This window comes from Amia ocellicauda, chromosome 14, assembly GCF_036373705.1.
Source record: "Amia ocellicauda isolate fAmiCal2 chromosome 14, fAmiCal2.hap1, whole genome shotgun sequence".
Taxonomy (NCBI): domain Eukaryota; kingdom Metazoa; phylum Chordata; class Actinopteri; order Amiiformes; family Amiidae; genus Amia; species Amia ocellicauda.
In genome coordinates this window covers 2,219,944-2,229,943 of record NC_089863.1, presented here as the reverse complement: position 1 = coordinate 2,229,943, position 10,000 = coordinate 2,219,944, and the positions used below count along the sequence as shown (strand labels likewise).

At 47.2% G+C, this 10,000-nt stretch overlaps 16 non-coding genes across 16 annotated transcripts; 5 read left to right on the top strand and 11 right to left on the bottom strand.

Annotated features, from left to right (window-relative positions):
• Positions 1 to 815: 815 nt before the first annotated feature.
• Positions 816 to 888, bottom strand: trnaf-gaa (transfer RNA phenylalanine (anticodon GAA)). Its single transcript has one exon. It is a non-coding gene; the product is annotated as a tRNA-Phe (tRNA).
• A 1,412-nt stretch (positions 889 to 2,300) lies between these two features.
• On the top strand, positions 2,301 to 2,372 carry trnaa-cgc (transfer RNA alanine (anticodon CGC)). The gene has a single exon. It is a non-coding gene; the product is annotated as a tRNA-Ala (tRNA).
• Positions 2,373 to 2,522: 150 nt separating this feature from the next.
• On the bottom strand, positions 2,523 to 2,595 carry trnar-ccu (transfer RNA arginine (anticodon CCU)). Its single transcript has one exon. It is a non-coding gene; the product is annotated as a tRNA-Arg (tRNA).
• Positions 2,596 to 2,878: 283 nt separating this feature from the next.
• Positions 2,879 to 2,951, bottom strand: trnaf-gaa (transfer RNA phenylalanine (anticodon GAA)). Its single transcript has one exon. It is a non-coding gene; the product is annotated as a tRNA-Phe (tRNA).
• Positions 2,952 to 3,931: 980 nt separating this feature from the next.
• Positions 3,932 to 4,003, top strand: trnaa-ugc (transfer RNA alanine (anticodon UGC)). Its single transcript has one exon. It is a non-coding gene; the product is annotated as a tRNA-Ala (tRNA).
• A 149-nt stretch (positions 4,004 to 4,152) lies between these two features.
• Positions 4,153 to 4,225, bottom strand: trnar-ccu (transfer RNA arginine (anticodon CCU)). Its single transcript has one exon. It is a non-coding gene; the product is annotated as a tRNA-Arg (tRNA).
• Positions 4,226 to 4,508: 283 nt separating this feature from the next.
• Positions 4,509 to 4,581, bottom strand: trnaf-gaa (transfer RNA phenylalanine (anticodon GAA)). The gene has a single exon. It is a non-coding gene; the product is annotated as a tRNA-Phe (tRNA).
• Positions 4,582 to 5,669: 1,088 nt separating this feature from the next.
• Positions 5,670 to 5,741, top strand: trnaa-ugc (transfer RNA alanine (anticodon UGC)). Its single transcript has one exon. It is a non-coding gene; the product is annotated as a tRNA-Ala (tRNA).
• Positions 5,742 to 5,891: 150 nt separating this feature from the next.
• On the bottom strand, positions 5,892 to 5,964 carry trnar-ccu (transfer RNA arginine (anticodon CCU)). Its single transcript has one exon. It is a non-coding gene; the product is annotated as a tRNA-Arg (tRNA).
• A 283-nt stretch (positions 5,965 to 6,247) lies between these two features.
• Positions 6,248 to 6,320, bottom strand: trnaf-gaa (transfer RNA phenylalanine (anticodon GAA)). Its single transcript has one exon. It is a non-coding gene; the product is annotated as a tRNA-Phe (tRNA).
• A 1,088-nt stretch (positions 6,321 to 7,408) lies between these two features.
• On the top strand, positions 7,409 to 7,480 carry trnaa-cgc (transfer RNA alanine (anticodon CGC)). Its single transcript has one exon. It is a non-coding gene; the product is annotated as a tRNA-Ala (tRNA).
• Positions 7,481 to 7,630: 150 nt separating this feature from the next.
• trnar-ccu (transfer RNA arginine (anticodon CCU)) lies at positions 7,631 to 7,703 on the bottom strand. Its single transcript has one exon. It is a non-coding gene; the product is annotated as a tRNA-Arg (tRNA).
• Positions 7,704 to 7,986: 283 nt separating this feature from the next.
• On the bottom strand, positions 7,987 to 8,059 carry trnaf-gaa (transfer RNA phenylalanine (anticodon GAA)). Its single transcript has one exon. It is a non-coding gene; the product is annotated as a tRNA-Phe (tRNA).
• Positions 8,060 to 8,754: 695 nt separating this feature from the next.
• trnaa-cgc (transfer RNA alanine (anticodon CGC)) lies at positions 8,755 to 8,826 on the top strand. Its single transcript has one exon. It is a non-coding gene; the product is annotated as a tRNA-Ala (tRNA).
• A 150-nt stretch (positions 8,827 to 8,976) lies between these two features.
• Positions 8,977 to 9,049, bottom strand: trnar-ccg (transfer RNA arginine (anticodon CCG)). Its single transcript has one exon. It is a non-coding gene; the product is annotated as a tRNA-Arg (tRNA).
• A 283-nt stretch (positions 9,050 to 9,332) lies between these two features.
• Positions 9,333 to 9,405, bottom strand: trnaf-gaa (transfer RNA phenylalanine (anticodon GAA)). The gene has a single exon. It is a non-coding gene; the product is annotated as a tRNA-Phe (tRNA).
• Between the last annotated feature and the right edge of the window lie 595 nt (positions 9,406 to 10,000).

Here is a 10,000-nt window from a genome sequence, read left to right as displayed (position 1 = left end):
TGACAATCAATGTTGCAAGAAACACATCAATGCACATGTATTTAGTCTTTGATTAATTGACTTCAACATGTCATTCTTTAGTCCCTGTACCCTCGAAGCAACACTCAGCATAGTAGAGGCAGTAGCTCGGCGTTAGTGCGTGTAACTTCTATGTATCACACCTGGCCCTGACAGTGTGATTTTTGGCAACAGGCGGTCTATGACTTGATCCCGAGAAGTGAAAATGACGCACCCATGTGCGTCGCTGCAATGTCGTCTTCTCCTTCACTATTCACAGTGGATGCGCTCACACGCTGTTTCTGGGAGAAACTGTTCCTTGCGTTACGTGTCATCCATTGTCCAGCGCACAGTAGCTTCTTTCTCCTTCTCCTTGCCCATGTCATCCACATATTGTACCGTTGGGCAACGCTAGGAACAGCGTCGTAGCATGCTTTGAGACTCAAGGAACGACAGTGCAACTCTTTTCTTTCTGTGTTGCATTGTTTACTTGTTGGTGTTGTGTGCCGTTGGGCAACGCTAGGAACAGCGTCGTAGCATGCTTTGAGACTCAAGGAACGACAGTGCAACTCTTTTCTTTCTGTGTTGCATTGTTTACCTGTTGGTGTTGTGTGCCGTTGGGCAACGCTAGGAACAGCGTCGTAGCATGCTTTGAGACTCAAGGAACGACAGTGCAACTCTTTTCTTTCTGTGTTGCATTGTTTACTTGTTGGTGTTGTGTTTGAATCGGAGCACAGTGCACTCTAGCTGCAAAATAGAAACGCACACGTGTGCAGTAAATGGGCTCTTTGTGCTTTCTGAACATACTCGTCGTGAAATGCCGAAACCCGGGATTGAACCAGGGACCTTTAGATCTTCAGTCTAACGCTCTCCCAACTGAGCTATTTCGGCCAAATACAACCACATCCATTGTGATATCCACTGTTTTCGATTACGTCGGGATTGACTCCATTTAAACACAGCCGCACAAGTCAGGATGGCTGAGTGGTCTGAGGCGCTGCTTTCAGCTCGCAGTCTTCACTGGATGCTTGGGATGGAATCCCACTTCTGCCAAGGGATCTTTTACCACCCAGGAACACACTCACACCTGTTCTGCCGACAAGGACAACACGAGTTGAGGACTGTGCTGACATGGAGCTGACAATCAATGTTGCAAGAAACACATCAATGCACATGTATTTAGTCTTTGATTAATTGACTTCAACATGTCATTCTTTAGTCCCTGTACCCTCGAAGCAACACTCAGCATAGTAGAGGCAGTAGCTCGGCGTTAGTGCGTGTAACTTCTATGTATCACACCTGGCCCTGACAGTGTGATTTTTGGCAACAGGCGGTCTATGACTTGATCCCGAGAAGTGAAAATGACGCACCCATGTGCGTCGCTGCAATGTCGTCTTCTCCTTCACTATTCACAGTGGATGCGCTCACACGCTGTTTCTGGGAGAAACTGTTCCTTGCGTTACGTGTCATCCATTGTCCAGCGCACAGTAGCTTCTTTCTCCTTCTCCTTGCCCATGTCATCCACATATTGTACCGTTGGGCAACGCTAGGAACAGCGTCGTAGCATGCTTTGAGACTCAAGGAACGACAGTGCAACTCTTTTCTTTCTGTGTTGCATTGTTTACTTGTTGGTGTTGTGTGCCGTTGGGCAACGCTAGGAACAGCGTCGTAGCATGCTTTGAGACTCAAGGAACGACAGTGCAACTCTTTTCTTTCTGTGTTGCATTGTTTACCTGTTGGTGTTGTGTGCCGTTGGGCAACGCTAGGAACAGCGTCGTAGCATGCTTTGAGACTCAAGGAACGACAGTGCAACTCTTTTCTTTCTGTGTTGCATTGTTTACTTGTTGGTGTTGTGTGCCATTGGGTTACGCTAGGAACAGCGTCGTAGCATGCTTTGAGACTCAAGGAACGACAGTGCAACTCTTTTCGTTCTGTGTTGCATTGTTTACTTGTTGGTGTTGTGTGCCGTTGGGCAACGCTAGGAACAGCGTCGTAGCATGCTTTCAGACTCAAGGAACGACAGTGCAACTCTTTTCGTTCTGTGTTGCATTGTTTACTTGTTGGTGTTGTGTGCCGTTGGGCAACGCTTGGAACAGCGTCGTAGCATGCTTTGAGACTCAAGGAACGACAGTGCAACTCTTTTCTTTCTGTGTTGCATTGTTTACTTGTTGGTGTTGTGTGCCGTTGGGCAACGCTAGGAACAGCGTCGTAGCATGCTTTGAGACTCAAGGAATGACAGTGCAACTCTTTTCTTTCTGTGTTGCATTGTTTGTTTGCTGTTGAAGGAAACACATGCAGGTGGTGGGGATGTAGCTCAGTGGTAGAGCGCATGCTTCGCATGTATGAGGTCCCGAGATCAATCCTCGGCATCTCCAGGATATCTTTTAATGTCTATGTTTCCCGGTTCAATCGGCTCAATTCCCAACTTTCCCAGATGCAATTCGTGAATAGGATATGAGCAGAAGGAAAAAAACGACAAGAGCCCACAGAGAATTACCAATTGTGTGCAGAAACAAGGCAGGCATCACCCCAGATGGGACTCGAACCCACAATCCCTGGCTTAGGAGGCCAATGCCTTATCCATTAGGCCACTGGGGCTCAGTCAGGTAGATTCTGAACATGAAAAAAAAAAAAAAAGCACGAAACAGTACAATGAAGTGAATAGTTACAGGAATTGTCCCGTTGCAGGAGTCATTGCACAGCCTGCAGTGTAAAGTGAACAAGGAGCCTGTCGTTGATTTCGCCTAGAGTTGTATTTGCAAAAGGGCTTTGAATCAATTACCTTTGAATCGGAGCACAGTGCACTCTAGCTGCAAAATAGAAACGCACACGTGTGCAGTACATGGGCTCTTTGTGCTTTCTGAACATACTCCTCGTGAAATGCCGAAACCCGGGATTGATCCAGGGACCTTTAGATCTTCAGTCTAACGCTCTCCCAACTGAGCTATTTCGGCCAAATACAACCACATCCATTGTGATATCCACTGTTTTCGATTACGTCGGGATTGACTCCATTTAAACACAGCCGCACAAGTCAGGATGGTTGAGTGGTCTGAGGCGCTGCTTTCAGCTCGCAGTCTTCACTGGATGCTTGGGATGGAATCCCACTTCTGCCAAGGGATCTTTTACCACCCAGGAACACACTCACACCTGTTCTGCCGACAAGGACAACACGAGTTGAGGACTGTGCTGACATGGAGCTGACAATCAATGTTGCAAGAAACACATCAATTCACATGTATTTAGTCTTTGATTAATTGACTTCAACATGTCATTCTTTAGTCCCTGTACCCTCGAAGCAACACTCAGCATAGTAGAGGCAGTAGCTCGGCGTTAGTGCGTGTAACTTCTATGTATCACACCTGGCCCTGACAGTGTGATTTTTGGCAACAGGCGGTCTATGACTTGATCCCGAGAAGTGAAAATGACGCACCCATGTGCGTCGCTGCAATGTCGTCTTCTCCTTCACTATTCACAGTGGATGCGCTCACACGCTGTTTCTGGGAGAAACTGTTCCTTGCGTTACGTGTCATCCATTGTCCAGCGCACAGTAGCTTCTTTCTCCTTCTCCTTGCCCATGTCATCCACATATTGTACCGTTGGGCAACGCTAGGAACAGCGTCGTAGCATGCTTTGAGACTCAAGGAACGACAGTGCAACTCTTTTCTTTCTGTGTTGCATTGTTTACTTGTTGGTGTTGTGTGCCGTTGGGCGACGCTAGGAACAGCGTCGTAGCATGCTTTGAGACTCAAGGAACGACAGTGCAACTCTTTTCTTTCTGTGTTGCATTGTTTACTTGTTGGTGTTGTGTGCCGTTGGGCAACGCTAGGAACAGCGTCGTAGCATGCTTTGAGACTCAAGGAATGACAGTGCAACTCTTTTCTTTCTGTGTTGCATTGTTTGTTTGCTGTTGAAGGAAACACATGCAGGTGGTGGGGATGTAGCTCAATGGTAGAGCGCATGCTTTGCATGTATGAGGTCCCGAGATCAATCCTCGGCATCTCCAGGATATCTTTTAATGTCTATGTTTCCCGGTTCAATCGGCTCAATTCCCAACTTTCCCAGATGTAATTCGTGAATAGGATATGAGCAGAAGAAAAAAAAGACAAGAGCCCACAGAGAATTACCAATTGTGTTCAGAAACAAGGCAGGCATCACCCCAGATGGGACTCGAACCCACAATCCCTGGCTTAGGAGGCCAGTGCCTTATCCATTAGGCCACTGGGGCTCAGTCAGGTAGTTTCTGAACATGAAAAAAAAAAAAAAAGCACGAAACAGTACAATGAAGTGAATAGTTACAGGAATTGTCCCGTTGCAGGAGTCATTGCACAGCCTGCAGTGTAAAGTGAACAAGGAGCCTGTCGTTGATTTCGCCTAGAGTTGTATTTGCAAAAGGGCTTTGAATCAATTACCTTTGAATCGGAGCACAGTGCACTCTAGCTGCAAAATAGAAACGCACACGTGTGCAGTACATGGGCTCTTTGTGCTTTCTGAACATACTCCTCGTGAAATGCCGAAACCCGGGATTGAACCAGGGACCTTTAGATCTTCAGTCTAACGCTCTCCCAACTGAGCTATTTCGGCCAAATACAACCATATCCATTGTGATATCCACTGTTTTCGATTACGTCGGGATTGACTCCATTTAAACACAGCCGCACAAGTCAGGATGGCTGAGTGGTCTGAGGCGCTGCTTTCAGCTCGCAGTCTTCACTGGATGCTTGGGATGGAATCCCACTTCTGCCAAGGGATCTTTTACCACCCAGGAACACACTCACACCTGTTCTGCCGACAAGGACAACACGAGTTGAGGACTGTGCTGACATGGAGCTGACAATCAATGTTGCAAGAAACACATCAATGCACATGTATTTAGTCTTTGATTAATTGACTTCAACATGTCATTCTTTAGTCCCTGTACCCTCGAAGCAACACTCAGCATAGTAGAGGCTGTAGCTCGGCGTTAGTGCGTGTAACTTCTATGTATCACACCTGGCCCTGACAGTGTGATTTTTGGCAACAGGCGGTCTATGACTTGATCCCGAGAAGTGAAAATGACGCACCCATGTGCGTCGCTGCAATGTCGTCTTCTCCTTCACTATTCACAGTGGATGCGCTCACACGCTGTTTCTGGGAGAAACTGTTCCTTGCGTTACGTGTCATCCATTGTCCAGCGCACAGTAGCTTCTTTCTCCTTCTCCTTGCCCATGTCATCCACATATTGTACCGTTGGGCAACGCTAGGAACAGCGTCGTAGCATGCTTTGAGACTCAAGGAACGACAGTGCAACTCTTTTCGTTCTGTGTTGCATTGTTTACTTGTTGGTGTTGTGTGCCGTTGGGCAACGCTAGGAACAGCGTCGTAGCATGCTTTGAGACTCAAGGAACGACAGTGCAACTCTTTTCTTTCTGTGTTGCATTGTTTACTTGTTGGTGTTGTGTGCCGTTGGGCAACGCTAGGAACAGCGTCGTAGCATGCTTTGAGACTCAAGGAACGACAGTGCAACTCTTTTCTTTCTGTGTTGCATTGTTTACTTGTTGGTGTTGTGTGCCGTTGGGCAACGCTAGGAACAGCGTCGTAGCATGCTTTGAGACTCAAGGAATGACAGTGCAACTCTTTTCTTTCTGTGTTGCATTGTTTGTTTGCTGTTGAAGGAAACACATGCAGGTGGTGGGGATGTAGCTCAGTGGTAGAGCGCATGCTTTGCATGTATGAGGTCCCGAGATCAATCCTCGGCATCTCCAGGATATCTTTTAATGTCTATGTTTCCCGGTTCAATCGGCTCAATTCCCAACTTTCCCAGATGCAATTCGTGAATAGGATATGAGCAGAAGGAAAAAAACGACAAGAGCCCACAGAGAATTACCAATTGTGTTCAGAAACAAGGCAGGCATCACCCCAGATGGGACTCGAACCCACAATCCCTGGCTTAGGAGGCCAGTGCCTTATCCATTAGGCCACTGGGGCTCAGTCAGGTAGATTCTGAACATGAAAAAAAAAAAAAAAGCACGAAACAGTACAATGAAGTGAATAGTTACAGGAATTGTCCCGTTGCAGGAGTCATTGCACAGCCTGCAGTGTAAAGTGAACAAGGAGCCTGTCGTTGATTTCGCCTAGAGTTGTATTTGCAAAAGGGCTTTGAATCAATTACCTTTGAATCGGAGCACAGTGCACTCTAGCTGCAAAATAGAAACGCACACGTGTGCAGTACATGGGCTCTTTGTGCTTTCTGAACATACTCCTCGTGAAATGCCGAAACCCGGGATTGATCCAGGGACCTTTAGATCTTCAGTCTAACGCTCTCCCAACTGAGCTATTTCGGCCAAATACAACCACATCCATTGTGATATCCACTGTTTTCGATTACGTCGGGATTGACTCCATTTAAACACAGCCGCACAAGTCAGGATGGCTGAGTGGTCTGAGGCGCTGCTTTCAGCTCGCAGTCTTCACTGGATGCTTGGGATGGAATCCCACTTCTGCCAAGGGATCTTTTACCACCCAGGAACACACTCACACCTGTTCTGCCGACAAGGACAACACGAGTTGAGGACTGTGCTGACATGGAGCTGACAATCAATGTTGCAAGAAACACATCAATGCACATGTATTTAGTCTTTGATTAATTGACTTCAACATGTCATTCTTTAGTCCCTGTACCCTCGAAGCAACACTCAGCATAGTAGAGGCTGTAGCTCGGCGTTAGTGCGTGTAACTTCTATGTATCACACCTGGCCCTGACAGTGTGATTTTTGGCAACAGGCGGTCTATGACTTGATCCCGAGAAGTGAAAATGACGCACCCATGTGCGTCGCTGCAATGTCGTCTTCTCCTTCACTATTCACAGTGGATGCGCTCACACGCTGTTTCTGGGAGAAACTGTTCCTTGCGTTACGTGTCATCCATTGTCCAGCGCACAGTAGCTTCTTTCTCCTTCTCCTTGCCCATGTCATCCACATATTGTACCGTTGGGCAACGCTAGGAACAGCGTCGTAGCATGCTTTGAGACTCAAGGAACGACAGTGCAACTCTTTTCGTTCTGTGTTGCATTGTTTACTTGTTGGTGTTGTGTGCCGTTGGGCAACGCTAGGAACAGCGTCGTAGCATGCTTTCAGACTCAAGGAACGACAGTGCAACTCTTTTCGTTCTATGTTGCATTGTTTACTTGTTGGTGTTGTGTGCCGTTGGGCAACGCTAGGAACAGCGTCGTAGCATGCTTTGAGACTCAAGGAACGACAGTGCAACTCTTTTCTTTCTGTGTTGCATTGTTTACTTGTTGGTGTTGTGTGCCGTTGGGCAACGCTAGGAACAGCGTCGTAGCATGCTTTGAGACTCAAGGAATGACAGTGCAACTCTTTTCTTTCTGTGTTGCATTGTTTGTTTGCTGTTGAAGGAAACACATGCAGGTGGTGGGGATGTAGCTCAGTGGTAGAGCGCATGCTTCGCATGTATGAGGTCCCGAGATCAATCCTCGGCATCTCCAGGATATCTTTTAATGTCTATGTTTCCCAGTTCAATCGGCTCAATTCCCAACTTTCCCAGATGCAATTCGTGAATAGGATATGAGCAGAAGGAAAAAAACGACAAGAGCCCACAGAGAATTACCAATTGTGTGCAGAAACAAGGCAGGCATCACCCCAGATGGGACTCGAACCCACAATCCCTGGCTTAGGAGGCCAGTGCCTTATCCATTAGGCCACTGGGGCTCAGTCAGGTAGATTCTGAACATGAAAAAAAAAAAAAAAGCACGAAACAGTACAATGAAGTGAATAGTTACAGGAATTGTCCCGTTGCAGGAGTCATTGCACAGCCTGCAGTGTAAAGTGAACAAGGAGCCTGTCGTTGATTTCGCCTAGAGTTGTATTTGCAAAAGGGCTTTGAATCAATTACCTTTGAATCGGAGCACAGTGCACTCTAGCTGCAAAATAGAAACGCACACGTGTGCAGTACATGGGCTCTTTGTGCTTTCTGAAAATACTCCTCGTGAAATGCCGAAACCCGGGATTGAACCAGGGACCTTTAGATCTTCAGTCTAACGCTCTCCCAACTGAGTTATTTCGGCCAAATACAACCACATCCATTGTGATATCCACTGTTTTCGATTACGTCGGGATTGACTCCATTTAAACACAGCCGCACAAGTCAGGATGGCTGAGTGGTCTGAGGCGCTGCTTTCAGCTCGCAGTCTTCACTGGATGCTTGGGATGGAATCCCACTTCTGCCAAGGGATCTTTTACCACCCAGGAACACACTCACACCTGTTCTGCCGACAAGGACAACACGAGGTGAGGACTGTGCTGACATGGAGCTGACAATCAATGTTGCAAGAAACACATCAATGCACATGTATTTAGTCTTTGATTAATTGACTTCAACATGTCATTCTTTAGTCCCTGTACCCTCGAAGCAACACTCAGCATAGTAGAGGCTGTAGCTCGGCGTTAGTGCGTGTAACTTCTATTTATCACACCTGGCCCTGACAGTGTGATTTTTGGCAACAGGCGGTCTATGACTTGATCCCGAGAAGTGAAAATGACGCACCCATGTGCGTCGCTGCAATGTCGTCTTCTCCTTCACTATTCACAGTGGATGCGCTCACACGCTGTTTCTGGGAGAAACTGTTCCTTGCGTTACGTGTCATCCATTGTCCAGCGCACAGTAGCTTCTTTCTCCTTCTCCTTGCCCATGTCATCCACATATTGTACCGTTGGGCAACGCTAGGAACAGCATCGTAGCATGCTTTGAGACCCAGGTGGTGGGGATGTAGCTCAGTGGTAGAGCGCATGCTTCGCATGTATGAGGTCCCGAGATCAATCCTCGGCATCTCCAGGATATCTTTTAATGTCTATGTTTCCCGGTTCAATCGGCTCAATTCCCAACTTTCCCAGATGCAATTCCTGAATAGGATATGAGCAGAAGGAAAAAAACGACAAGAGCCCACAGAGAATTACCAATTGTGTGCAGAAACAAGGCAGGCATCACCCCAGATGGGACTCGAACCCACAATCCCTGGCTTCGGAGGCCAGTGCCTTATCCATTAGGCCACTGGGGCTCAGTCAGGTAGATTCTGAACATGAAAAAAAAAAAAAAAGCACGAAACAGTACAATGAAGTGAATAGTTACAGGAATTGTCCCGTTGCAGGAGTCATTGCACAGCCTGCAGTGTAAAGTGAACAAGGAGCCTGTCGTTGATTTCGCCTAGAGTTGTATTTGCAAAAGGGCTTTGAATCAATTACCTTTGAATCGGAGCACAGTGCACTCTAGCTGCAAAATAGAAACGCACACGTGTGCAGTACATGGGCTCTTTGTGCTTTCTGAACATACTCCTCGTGAAATGCCGAAACCCGGGATTGATCCAGGGACCTTTAGATCTTCAGTCTAACGCTCTCCCAACTGAGCAATTTCGGCCAAATACAACCACATCCATTTTGATATCCACTGTTTTCGATTACGTCGGGATTGACTCCATTTAAACACAGCCGCACAAGTCAGGATGGCTGAGTGGTCTGAGGCGCTGCTTTCAGCTCGCAGTCTTCACTGGATGCTTGGGATGGAATCCCACTTCTGCCAAGGGATCTTTTACCACCCAGGAACACACTCACACCTGTTCTGCCGACAAGGACAACACGAGTTGAGGACTGTGCTGACATGGAGCTGACAATCAATGTTGCAAGAAACACATCAATGCACATGTATTTAGTCTTTGATTAATTGACTTCAACATGTCATTCTTTAGTCCCTGTACCCTCGAAGCAACACTCAGCATAGTAGAGGCTGTAGCTCGGCGTTAGTGCGTGTAACTTCTATGTATCACACCTGGCCCTGACAGTGTGATTTTTGGCAACAGGCGGTCTATGACTTGATCCCGAGAAGTGAAAATGACGCACCCATGTGCGTCGCTGCAATGTCGTCTTCTCCTTCACTATTCACAGTGGATGCGCTCACACGCTGTTTCTGGGAGAAACTGTTCCTTGCGTTACGTGTCATCCATTGTCCAGCGCAC